Raw genomic sequence first — 14,542 nt, forward strand, 5'->3', positions numbered from 1 at the left:
CTTATAGTCGTGGTGCGGACGCTTACCTCTGAATCAGTCCACTCAGAGTTGATTGACCTAACTCTGATCAGCTTCTCTGAAACAGAAAACTCAGAGTTGTTAATCTCCCGATTGACCAACTCAGAGTTCAAGTTCAACCTCAGAGTTGGTTGAACCTCCTTTCTGAAACAGGCCCCAGGTGATCTGCGCAGCGTTGCGTCCATCTGGGTGATCTCAAACAAGCTTATTGTGCATCTTGGCTGCACCTATTTGGTGTCTCCAACATGAATTTCTATCCGTTTTTTATGAAAATATAGGAGTGGCTGACCGGCTGCGCTACATTAACTTGTGACCGGGGTTTAAATGTGCAAAAAGTCATAAGAAAGAAAATCCAACAATGGTTACTGAATTTTGCTTCTCCTTTACTAATTTGTGTTTTAAGAAATAACTTTAAAAAAAAATAATTCAACACAGATTCAAAATATGGAGCAGATCCTCTCTGACTTCTCAACCTTAAATTTCTATCAGTCCAAGTCCAGTCCAGATTTACAGACAATCATCTTTAAGCCACACTGAGGGTCTCAGCTGTTTGGGAGGAAGTGCTGCCAAGTGTCCAGCAGTGAGAAGAAGACAAGAGAAGAACCATTGATGGATTTACAGAACTGTGGAATTTGAGTCTTCTTTTGTGTTTAATAGTTAGAATTCAACTGTGTTAATAAGGACGTTTAAATTAGAAAAGAGCAGATAAAGAAGACTAAATGAACAGAAATGTATTATGATTTATTTACTTATTTACTTTTTATTTACGTGTCTTATTTGAATTTTATGAGTACATTTTGTACATAAAAACAGTTAATAATAGAGTATAGTTAATAGTATAGTACATGTTCCGTACAAATTTACTGGCTCTCAGACACTCACTAGTTGCGTGTGTGTGCGTTGAAGTTGCGGCCCTCCCTCAGCTAGTGTCCGCCTTCAGTGGCCCCCAGGTAAATTGAGTTTGAGACCCCTGGTATAGAGGGTTCTTATCTCCGACTTTGATCACCTGAAGCCCGAACGATGAAAACTGAACAACACTCACTGAGCGGCACAGGAGACGACTCCGAGAGACCGCGGCAACTCCCCATCCACGACCTGATGGCCAAGGCCGTCCGATGAAGGAGTAACCAGCCGGGCAGAGTTCAATGAGAGACGAGTGATCGGAGTCTGGCTGCCAAGTTTCAGTCAGAAACATAAGATCCAAGATTCTGTAGTCCATGGGTTCATTTAACAAGAACGATTTATTGGCCACGGAACAGGCTTTGAAGAGCGCCATGCTCAGAGGTGCGGGAGCCTGACTCCTGTTGCCAGGGACCAGCGTCATGGGGGCGCAGGTCTGATCCCGGGCATTCCGAGAATCCACAAACCACAGGGAGAGGCGACCAGGTAGAGGAAGAGCTTGCATAAACTACTACTTAGGAACCCAGACCCTGTGTGTCCGAGCAGGGACTCGGGAAAACATCTGGGTCGATGGAAGTCGTCAGATGACATTTGGCCAGGAACGCTCAACGCCGTCTACCAGAAACTCCACTTTTTTCTCTCCTCTTCCACAGAGACCTGCGTAACACCGGTGGGCCTTCAGCCAGAACAGCTTCTTGGTTGTTATCCTGACTGGGATGTTTTTCCTCAGATTCAGGTGAAAAGCCAGTGATCCATGTTCAAAGTAAAATGGAGAACACCATAAATGAGTGACATTTAAAATAAATGTAAATTTGGAAAGGTTAAGAGTGAATCTCATAGTGCAATGAATACTTCTGGACACATTTCTGAAAGGCTCTGAGCGTCCAAAGGATAAAATAAAGTTTGCACAGCAAACTGTGAGATTTGGAAGGTTGTGTTCAAAGCGTGCATTCCTTAACTTAGTCTCTTCTTCATTTTGTGCATTTACAAAGATGGGTCAAGCAATCTAAAATGAAGCAAAGAAAAAAAAAACACACCAAAGAAGGTTTCAAAAACATGTGGAGGTCAATTAGCATCAGATGTTGTTCTAGTTGTGTTCATGTGACACCCACTGAAACAGAGCACCTGCTTTTAAATACACTCTGCAGTCATTTATTTCTCATGTAGAAGGTTAGAGCAGCGCTGACTAATTACGGGTGTAACTGCTGGAGCTCATCACAGAAAACATTTACAAGCAGGAACCATAGCTGAGTGGTGCGCGGACGGCCTTGTTAGAACAAGCAACATGGGCTAATCTGTGTCTTTGAGGCAAAAGCCGGCCTGCATGCCATGTTGTTATGATGAATATCAGCTGTGCAGCATCAAGTGAGCTTGGACAATACTTAAGCCGTGTTTTTATCTCTGAAAAGATGCAGGGCTCCTAAGTGAATTGTTACCCATGCGATGCATTGTTTCAGATACTTCTAAACAGTATTTTTGGAAAAGTTTTAGGTAAAAGATGCGGTGACTTTTTTTTCCATCATTGAAGGCTTTTTGGGATCAACATTAAAACATTTTTCACTCACAGCAGATGCTGTTTCCCCCCAGTCAGCTGCGGCTGCTGGCCAAGCCATGTGCTTCTGATGCAAGCTCTGCCCCTCCTTCAGACCTCAGTGGGACGCAGCAATCCCAAAATAATTTCTTGATCTCACTGTATCTTTTGCAATTACAAGCAAGTGACCGAACTATGTAATTATTGGTCTAACACCACCAAGCAACTTATGGCAACTCCACCAATTGACCTCAGAAGTGTTGACAGGTACTGTAAAGAAGTGGCTCAACACATTTCAGTTTAAACACAACAGGTGCTTAAATCCTACCCTTTGTGTTAGAAATGCTTTGTTTTAAACATCTACATATCAATAGATTGAATAATGTGAATTTGCCAGGACATTTATTTATTTCACTAAACAGACTCAGTGAATGTATTGTAGGTTTGCTTTCCTGCTTGATCAAAGCAAAGCTCTACTTCAAAATAACCTTTTTTATTATATAAAATGTCTAGCATCACATTGACAACAATAGCTTAGTATGACGAGCCTTGAATTAGGGTTACAGTGTAAGTCAACAGATGTCATTTTGACACCAGTAAAGCCCACAGATCTCTCACTGCAGTGTGGAAATAGAAAACACCTGTAACTAGAGATGTTCATACTCTTCACAAGAAGAGAATGAAAGATTCAAACATGCTTGTGTGAATTTGCAAAATGACATTTGTCATTATTTCAGCTGTTTCTGGAGCTTCAGTACAGCAGTATTTTGTACCTGCAGTCTACTCTGATGTTATTTATGCATCAGCACATATGCCACTTTCCATCCACACGTGGACAGCAGATGTTGGGTACAGGCAGTGTTTACTGAAAATGTGAACATTTTGTATAAAGACTGTGTTTTTTTCATGGGTAAGTGGTTTTACTTTTCAGGTTTTTTTTTTAAATGTTTTTAATGTGGGAAAGTCTCAGAAAACCTGACAAACACCCCAATGAGGTTAATTTTGCTGCCAAGCCTCAGCCTTCATTTCTTTAGATGCTTGATTTTAACCTTCATTTTTGGTTTGTCTTGTTTGTTTTAAAACATTTAAATGGCAACAAATTGATTTGTAAATTGAAAACTAATGTTTGCTTGGGGTTGTGAGGGGCTGTAAGCTAGCAGGATGGCGTGTAAACAGATAGATGTCGGAAAATAGGGGTTGACTTACTCTGTGCCAACATTCCCGCCCACAACTCAGAGGTAAATTTCAAATGAACTCTTGCTGCTCTGCAGAAATTATGTCCAAGAAAACAGTGTTTTTTTTTATTTTGGCTAAAACAGCACAATGGTAATTAAAAGACCACTGGGAACACTTTGAAAATAGAACAAAAGATGATCGGAGTGAGACTTTTAGGTAAGCACAAGTGTTTTGTAGTTCCCTCTGAGGCTCGTACAGTCGCCTCAAGAGACGTCATGAAAATGGAATAAACCATTGTCATGTGAGTAGTAAGTATATTCAGAGGTTTTTGTGAGAATATTGTAAGATACACACATTTATGACGCATGAGTGATGCAGTTGCACGGTACCCTTAAACCACACTCCAATTGTTAGTAGATGCGAGTACTAGCTCTTTAATGACCCCGCTCAAATGATATAGTTTGCATAGGACTATGTCACTAACTAATCTCTAGGATTTCAACACAGACTACACTCTGTCTAATTTCCTCATTTCTAACGGTCAGTCTGCAGGAGCGCATACTTATCACGTGAACAGCACTAACGGGCCCCTTGCGCAGTATTTGTACAACGTGTCTGACCTACTTAACTCTAACTTACCCTTTAGGTTTTATTTAAGTGTTCGCAATGACCTGTTGACCACAGCATGACCATAGAAAACATGAACATTTTTGCTTCAAGGATTCACCAAGCGGTCTCCAATCTCAATATTCCTGCGGATCACCTGCATGACCCTTACAGGTTTCCCCAATTTTCACCCACAGACAGGGCAGTGGTGACTAAATATAAACTTGAAGCCACTGTTAGATACAAACCAAATGCCGCTGAAAGCTTTTACAACAGACCTAAGTACAGTACAATACATGGGTAAATACAGGTGTAAAAAAGTCAAATAATATTAAATAAACAAGACTGATGGAAAGAAAACTCTATATATTTAAAATATAGAGTGGTGAATTTTCTCAGAACAGCAGGAAGGAAAAAGCCAGTGTATAGTTTTTTCACACACCTGCTTAGAGTGGTTACACAGCCCCATGGAGGGGGTGGGAAGGGCACTTCCGCAAGGATGACAGGTACAGTACTTTTATCCGCTAGTCACTAACCACCCCTTTAGGACAATGGCATTCAAACATTTTTTTCTATTAACTGAAGAGATCCAGTGACATTTTTCTGGTAGTTTGGGGGATTCGCTAGACTTTGTATGAACAGAGTTTTAAACAGTACAATGACCATGTATGTGCTACAACCTTTAAACATGCAGATCCCCGTAACGTGTTAGAGAGCCAGACCAGAGAAAGGCAGAATGGTACAGCTGGCCCTTTTGGGGGGAAGCACTCCGGGTGACCCAAGTCTGGAAACTGAGTCAGAAGACCCAAGACTACTGTCTGCCTCATCTATCATCCGTCCACAGCGAACGGCTAAAATACTGCAGGACACACTTTCACTCTGTTTCCTCATCCTGATTCACTGCAGGCTACAGGCTATTAGAGGCAGATGATATCATGTTTTTCCAAATGTTATTTAACTCAAGGAAATGCAGGTTTAACTTTAGTTCACTACGTGTGGGATGAATGAAGCATATTTTGGCTGGCTATGAATGGCAAACCTCCAGCAACTGTGGGAACTGTGGCAGGAAGTCTCAACCACACAGAGAAAGTGAGGACTGAGGTAGAATGGAAAGGATAAGGATTGTGGTTTATTGTTATGGCTATTTTGAGATGTAATGGCAGCAATTTAATAGGTAACACATGCAAAAATATTTAATATTAGTTCTGCCAAAGAGTCATTTAAGGAAAGGCAAAGTGGCAAAGTCTAAACAAGAGACAAGTTTGTTGTAAGAACCAAAATATGATCCGTTTTCTGTATAAATCATTGAGTTTCATGTTTGTGTGAATAGATTGACAGCAAAGAAGAAAAAAAAATGACTGGAATATATTTTTAGGTGCAGCTGCATTTGAAGTTCTTTTTAACTGCCTTTCGTAAATATATATTGACCCAGCCTTCCAAAAAAAGGGTTTATATACTTTTATTCAGCAGACTGTTGCCTTATTTGTTGAAATGTTGATGTATTTCAGAATTAAACCTCAAAATAGTCAAAAATCCTACATTTTTTTGTGAAATCAGGAGAAAAAGGTCTTGTGCTTGTGCAAGGAAACATCCAGAACACCAACTGTATGCTACAATTATCAATTCAAAGAGGGAAACATCATAAAGTTAACATGTTGTAAAAAGGGAAGCTAAGCTGAGTAATATGACAGACCAAAATGAGAAACATTTCCTAAAAATTGATATTTCCTAAAGGTGAAACCGACCCACAAAGTAACAAAGTGACAGTGTGTGCACAACCAATAGAAGAATCAGTACCAGGCTAATGGCACACTCTCACAGCAGATGAGACAAGTTCAGGATGGATCCATGCTTTCATGTTGTTGACTCCAAATTCTGACCCTACCATCTGAATGTAGCAGCAGAAATGGAGACTCATCAGACCAGACATTATTTTTCCATCTTCTATTGTCCAGTTTTGGTGAGTCTGAGTGAATTGTAGCCTCTGTTTCCTGTTCTTAGTTGACAGCATAGGTACCCGGTATGGTCCGCTGCTGCTGTAGTCCATCTGCCTCCAGGTTGGACGTGTTGTGTGTTCAGAGATGCTCTTCTGCAGACCTCGGTTGGAACCTGTGGTTCTTTGAGTTCCTTTTGTCTTTCTATCCGCTTGAACCAGTCTGACCTCTGACCTCTGGCCTCAACAAGGCATTTCTGCACACAAAATTGCCGCTCACTTGAGATTTACACCTTTTCTGACCAATCTCTGTAAACCCTATAGAGATGGTTGTGGATGAAAATTCCATAGATCAGCAGTTTTTGAAATACTCAGACCAGCCCGTCTGGAACCACCAACCATGCCACGTTCAAAGTCACTACAACAGTGTGTAGTCTGGGGAGGCAGAGTTGGAGCGGTGGTTGTGTCGTGATCTTTGGGCTGCTTGGGTCGGGCGCTGGGGCTGGCCTGTGGTGACGAGGCTCCGGCTGGGTGGTGGGCGGCTCCCGGTGGCTCCAGTGGCCGCTGCCCGGTATGCCCGGTACCCTAACCCTGTCCTGTAGCCTTGGGGCCCTGACGCTGGGGTTGCCTATGCTTCTTGGTGCCTCCGCTTCACCTGGCTTCACCTGGCTTCAACCCCCCCCTCTCGGTCTGCATGGGTCCCATCACCGGGGGTGCTTCTGGTCCGGGGGTCTCCCCCTCTCTCCTGGTCTGGCTGGAGAGGATCTGGTTCCCCTTATGATCACATGGTCTACTTCGACAGCGTGCATGTATCTCCACCCCCACGTGCAATTGCACACTGTCACACTGCTCCCATTCTGCTTTTTCCCTTATCCTACCCATAGTGTATTGATGGACAGACATCTTTTGCCTATCTTAGTGTCAGATTTTTCCCTCTTGGAAGGAACACTTTTCTTTCCAGCAGATCTAGCATAAATGTTGTGAAGCTTAAATTTATAACCTACTCAAATTAGCAACTTGGTACTTGTATCCCCCTACTAGCCCCCCCCCCCCCCCCCCCCCGTTTCTTTCTCTGAAGGTAACAAAAATATAAAGGATAATATAAAACAAAAACAAAAAGGGTCTTATGTGAATTTACACCCTGGTTATCCGAAGATACATAACATAAAGGTAAAGGTAAACTTTATTGTCCTCAGAGAAGAAATTTGTTTTTGGGCCACAGAGCTACAAACTTTACAACATCATACATCATACACACATCACATACATGATAAAAGAGCATAAAGCGATTACATAATAAATAGTAAAAGCTGTCCAACACAAAAGGCCATCAGCTCTTATATGTTCACTCAGTTGTTGGACAGAACAAGTTAGAAGAAGAAAAAGTTACTTCAATCACGTTTCTCCTCCGTTCTGATGCTTGGTTTGAACTGCTGCAGATTGTATGGACCATGTCTACGTGACTAACTGCATCGAGTTGCTGCAATGTGATTGGCTGAAATGTGCAGTCATGAGCAGTTGGACAGGTGTGGCTAATAAAGTGGCCTCTAAGTACTGAATTTCTCATCTTCAAACCCTATTCCCATCCGAGTTCCAAGCTATTTCAAATTTTGGCTACAGATCTTAAATGAGTTATACTTCTCCTTCTGTTTTGTTTGTATCCCAAATCTTGAAATAAGATGGCTTTTGCGTTAGTATTGTAATTATAGAAACTTCAAGGAGAGCTAGGAGATGGATGTCTCAGAATTTCTACTTCGGACTGTTGCCCCTTTGACCCAGTTCCGGACAACTTGGGGAAAGTAGATGGAAGGAAAGCTCAGCAGTCCCCCATGTAAACAACCTTTCTGTTGTCATGGGGATTCAGTGTAACAGATGTCTAAAATCATTCAACTACCATAAGACATTAACGAAAGTAACCTTCAAAATTGACATGCGATGATTCCTCATGGGAGCAGTACCCAAGATTTCTAGTTCTAGAGTTTTCTTTTTGGTCAGAAAGATCCTATTTCCTGAAAAGGAAATATCTTCTTCCCATGTCAATGAAAACAGATTTTCAGTGAATGGCATATGCAGTGTTTGTCACGTTGTGCGGTTCAGCAGGGCAGTCTCTACATGGTAGATGGTTTAGAGTAGCTGAAAAGACCTGCACAGCTTACCCAGTGTCATGTTATTTTTATGTGATTTATCAGCTTTTGCTGCGTGTTTTGATGGTTTTAACAGCATGATTCCTGTTTCAAGTCAAAAGAAATGCAAAAATAGTTGTTTTTAAAACCTAATAGTGATGGTTTTTGGTCAGTATATGGAATTTAAAAGATTTTCTTATTTATTTATTTATTTATTTAAATCTTATTTAATTTTGCTTCTGCTTTTGGTAATACAAAAAATGTTGCCAATTGTTTAATTTAATTAACACATTAAAAAAAAAAGTATAATAATAGCTTAATTGCTGCAATTACTATATACTAAAAAAAAAGTACATCCTGGAAAATAATTTTGCTCACAAGTTATTTTTGTGGTGCTGCATTTTGACACTGCATGCATTGACGAAATGTATCTAAACCTCTACAGGTCTTCCTGAAGGCTACTGTTATCACACCTATTCCCTTTACTCTGCAGGGTGACACATTACATGCTCCATCTGCAAAAACAACTTCAGTCCTGTCACCCACCTTCATGCGATTCAAGGAGATCTGCCAAAACTCTGGTGAGACGCCATCCTTCAGGCACTGGCTTTTCTGCATAAAACCCTACTGGCCAAGTTTCAAATATGAAGAGTCATTATTTTCGACTGCAGAAATACCAACCATGGTTAGTTATATTCACCAAAAACCACACAATTGAAGACAATGGTGTTCCTGCATATGGCTGACACTAGATAAAACCACTTTTTAAACCCGAGGTTTCTTGGTTCATACTGTATTTTAACAAAGGAAGCAGAGTTCCTCTGTTCATGTTTTTCTTTTTCCACCCATTCAATTCTGATTCAAATAAACTAGGGAATTACAAAAGATGACGAAGCCGAATAGATCATTTGGGGATCTTGGTTTGAAAGTTTGCATGACCAAAGATTTTATAATTTGATTTTGGGGAAACACAGTAGCAGTTCTAAATTGAATGGCATCAGAAGGAAACCCCCCTGTAGGCCTACAGTAGAATGCAGATGCGCAAATTGGATTTGCGATAATAATGGAAACGCGAAAATTTCAAAGTAACTCGCTAAATTTTTGAGGGGTATTAAAATGGACATACAGTCTGTACTTGGTCTGTACTCCACAAAACTGCAATGGAACCACTTTCTTAGAATGAAATGAGTAGGACAGTGATGGCAATGAGCTTCTTGGTAGGAAATGGCCACCTTGGGAAGAGCACAGCGGGCGCCACAAGACGTCCCACAGCATCACACAGCATCACAAGTCATCCAAAGTTGAGTGTGTCACGCGGAATTGGTGGATCCACAGCTCCTCTGTAAAATCACCAACCGCCATTTCCCAAAATGGCTTCATCTGTAGCCGCTCCCACGTGTAAGGAGTTCGCTGCTCCAAAGCCTTAACAAGACGCAAACGTCTCCTTTGATAGATGATGATGAGCGCTAGCGCCGTATGCCATGTATCTGCCGTAAATTATCGTTCACATCCATCGCCTTGTTTTTGAATGACTTACCGCATGAGTTGGTTTGTGTTTACTTGCATAATTATGATTAAATGGAAACAACGTATTTGTGAAAATGTGTTTTTTCGACATTTCAAGAATTTCAATTAAGTTTTTCTCATGTGTGTCATGGAAACACAGCCATTGACATTTTAACCCTTGTGCTATCTTAGATGACCCCCCCCCCGCTTACATTGACGTGTTCTCCCTACCATGACAAAGGTGGATAAAGGTGGAAAGATTTCATGTAATCCATGGACACCAGTGAAGATCACAAATCATTGAAGAAAAAAGGTTCAGCACACTGTCTAGTGGGTCTAGATGACCCAACTCCCAATGTTAAAGAACCTAGGATAGCACAAGGGTTACATATGCAATTGCAGTTATGATAATCAATATCTTTGATCCCTAACCCTGAAAAACAGGAACATTTTGATCAATATCAATCACATTTCCTGGAAAATGTTCACAATTTTGAACTCTGATCAATTTATGCTAACTTATGACTTGTACCTGTGGTAGTAATTGTTCTTCTCTGTCAGACAAAATGATAAACTGACTCTGGGTACACCTTAACCTAACTATTACTATATAATTTAATAGAATAATAAAAAATGGTGTTATTACTGTGAAATAAATTATGTTTGCTTTTGAATTCCCAGGAAGGCAGGTTATATACACAGAAGTAGAGAGTCAAGGCCTGCTTTTCTCATCTCTTCATCTGAGGAGATATTCACACCCTCTTCAAGGACTTGTTTGGTATGTCAGACATGCAGGCTCTTCAAAGTGCTGTCTGCTGTCAGTGCTCTAAATCTTGCAGGAAGGAACGATCATTGACCTGATGTTCTTACAATCAGCAGTCCAACTTTTTCATTTGGATCCAGTTTCTATATATTGTACCCATGCCTTCGTTATTGACATCAAACTACCACAACTTCAATGCTTCCTTTAGCTGTTTGCTCTATGCATGCCAGCATTTTCTAACCCCTCTGCAGCTGGACCACAAATCTACACGGAATACATTCTTGTCACAAACAGCAGCTTTTTGTTTCTTTGAATTTGAAAGTTTCCTCACTGGCTCTTTTCCCACAAAGAAACTTTCCAATCACGTCTTTTTGTTTGGTTTTGTTAACTTTTAGCTTCGGGCTTCAAACTTAGCTAGCGTTCCAAGTGTAGTCGCTCTATGACGTGGCGAGACAGGCGGATGTGGTGAACAGAAACCTGTAGTTTTCCAAAATGAAACTTCCTTCTGAATCAGAAAATGAAACAGCAGAAAGAATCAAAGTTAGGGTCTGCATTTTTATACCTTTCTGCAGCCCGGAACCAAGCGGCCCTCGGACTGCGGACCGGTACTGGTTCAGGGCCTGGGGGGCTGCTGATCCCTGATTGAATGGTAGGAGGCAACACAACGATAAACTACGAGTTGGGGACATCCAAAACATCAAAATGATGCAGAGGGGCCCCCAAAAATATGTCCATACATGACGAGTTGGGAGTGAGAATGTGTTTGTTGCAACAACAAAAACCAGAGCTGCACCATTTAAAATAGATTCGCCCATCGTATTAGTTTGGATCCAGGTCTGGGTCTGGATCCACATGACCCAGGGTCTGGGTGCGGATCTAGACGGTGGTTTGCTAGTAAGTGACCCCTAGAATAAGAATTACGGTACCTCTAACCTACAAGTCAGTTTATCCGTTCAAAAACAGTTTCAGTTTAAACTTTTACCAAGCAAACCAAAAATAAAATTAACACTTTTTTCCCTATTTTTTAATGTCTTTAGTGAGTAATACATAAAATGGATGTTTTTATATATATTAAGCAAACTGAGCTCAATAATTTGATTAAGGAGGTGGGTAGAGGGTCTGAGCACTATTTTTCAAAAACATACATTTCAGCCGGTTTTCTATCAATTTTCATTTACTCTGATTCTTTTAAACAAACATTATTTTATGAATAAATACTTTGAAAATTAAATTACTTCTGAAAAAACAGATACATATTAACTTCCCTTTAAATTCTTATGCTTTACATCTATGAAAAATATTTTTTCTTGTCTGTCAGAAGATTTTATTTTTGCGCATGAGCATCGATGTTCAATGTTTAACTTCTTCTGTTTACAAAAAACCAGCTTCCCTTGCCGCTTAGCATCGAATGACATTTAACCTTTGTGCTATCCTAGGCACTTTAACATTGGGAGTGGGGTCATCTAGACCCACTAGACCAGTGTTTTTCAACCAGTGTGCCGCGGCACACTAGTGTGCCGTGGGAGATGGTCAAGTGTGCCGTGGAAAATTGCCCTCATTAACTGATCTAAAAACATTAACCATCTCCAGGAAATCAGCTCTTTGTTCATCCAAACAGGCCCTGATAAAACACTGAGTAGTTAGGAATATGAAAGATCATAAAATACTTTTTTCTTTGTGTTTAATTGATTCTATTAAAGACATTTTGATAAGAATGACGGCACCGCGATTTACCTGCAGCTATAACTGTTTTCTGAAAAGTCCCGCAGCTTTTACTGTCTCCACGACTCCACCAATCATTCTTGAAGGCTTAATCACATGTCATTAGTCTGACCAATCAGAAGTGTTAAAAGTCTTCACTTCCTTGTTCCAATTTAGCTCATAACTCACTCATTTTCAACAAAAACATCAGCTAAAGCTAGTCTTTAGCGGTGTAGCTTTCCACAGAATCCGGTATCAGACCGTGGAACAAGTGAACAAAACCATGAAGCTCAGAGACGCAAGTCTTTCTGCCGTTTTTCGCAGTATTCACACTACATCTCCCATGATGCATTGGCTTAAAGGGACAGCGCCTCAGCGTACAATGAGTCGTCCTTGTTACACGGATTGAAACCACAACGAACATACAGTTTGTATGTAACTTAACTTTATTACATCTTTCAGAAAAAACATCTGCAACTTCCTGCTTTTTCTGCCACAATTATCACAAAAATGCACGTCAGATTGCCGGGGGGGGGGGGGGGGGGGGGCTGTAGATCATGTAGATCAAAACAGACTATGAGTTTCTGCTTTTTTTTTTGGGGGGGGGATGCTGGTGTGCCGCGGGATTTTTGTCAAGGTTAAAGTGTGCCGTGGCTCAAAAAAGTTGAAAAACACTGCACTAGACAGTGCGCTGAACATTTTTTCTTCACTGAAAAAGAAACTTATAGGGTAATAATTGGCACAAAAAAATTAAAAAAAAGGAAAGGAAAGGAAAATGATCGAAGTTGACCAAAAATAAAGTGAAAAACGCAAAATTAAAAAAAATATGTCTGTAGGTTTTGAGCCAGCGACTTTTTGCACCTCAGTTCAAATATCATGCCACTACACCACCAACCAGATACAGTGGCAGGACATATAATCAATATAATCATGGATCATCTTGAAAAGTTCAAGGAAAAGTGGTGAAAGATACTATAATAAAGAAAGAAATAAAGGGAAACAGGAAAACAGTTGGTTGTATGTTTTTTAGCATTCAACCAATAATAAAGACAGCCCCAAATAACAAACATTGACCGGGTCAGTAGCGGGACTTTTCCCCATTTGCTGCAATGACAGCTTGACAGCGACATGCTCCTCACTAGACTCATGATGTTGTTCTGAGGTGTTCCACTATTCCACAAGTGCTACATTTAGTTCTGCAAGTTACTTGAGGGTGAGGTCCCATCATCGAGTCTCTGCTTCAGCTCGTCCAGGGGGGTTCAGGTCAGGGGTCATTGCTGACAAGACCCTCCCACTTCCTGAAGTGCAGCAGTGACAATTCTGATTCCGTGTGGTGGAGTGTTATCATCCAGAAAGCAGTCCTCGAGTGCCAGGATCCTGTTGATTTTTCAAAAACCTGGCTCTGCTGCTGATTACCTGGATCTGTTGTGTTTTGCTAATGAGAAGCTACAATGGCAGATTAATTGGAAGACATGTAGGACACCAGTCCTCAAGGACTAGAGTTTGACACCTGTAATCTACAGAAAACAAATGGGTTTAGTGCTGACTGGTGATGCCTGCCCTAGCACCTCCTCCAGCCAACCCTGGGGAGCATGCTGACCTCAGCGTATCACCTCGCCTTCTCCAGCAACACTGATGACCATCATTTCTGTGCAAGATGACCCGACACTCATCAATGAACAGGACAGTAGATCGCTGCTGCATTGTCCAGGTCACATAGACTTGTTTCCACTACAATTCACTACATTCACAGTGGTGTCGTCTGTCAGTCCAGTCAAAGCTGTGGATTTGGTTGTGAATGGTTTGTCTGGAAACCTTAGTACCCCTCACATCTGGTAAACAGGCCTGCAACTGTGTGGCATTTGCTCAACCCAGTCTGAGTGCAGAAGTCCTTCACTTCTGGTCATGGTTGTGGTCTGTCACTGGCGGGGCTCACAAACTCCGCCAGTAGTTCTGGGTCTTGATACAACTCTGTGACTTACCAATTGCACCTGCAACATCTAAGTACCTGCCACCAACCTGAAGGCGCTATGACCAGATGATGCTGCTCGTCCGTAAAGCGATGTTGTGTGATGAACCTGGAATGACTGACAGGTAAAATCATCTTTTTAGACCCACAGAACGTTGACATTGATGCCACATGGAAAAAAAAATTCTTTTAGAATGATTGATGATGGTTTGGGTCCTAATAAGTGAGACACAGTGGACCATCATGTGGAAAACACACAGTGAGGTGTGTCTATCACCACTACACAATTATCTTCCTATCCCCAAAATCAGTGATG

The sequence above is a fragment of the Oryzias latipes genome, chromosome 15 (assembly GCF_002234675.1).
Source record: "Oryzias latipes chromosome 15, ASM223467v1".
Taxonomy (NCBI): Eukaryota; Metazoa; Chordata; class Actinopteri; order Beloniformes; family Adrianichthyidae; genus Oryzias; species Oryzias latipes.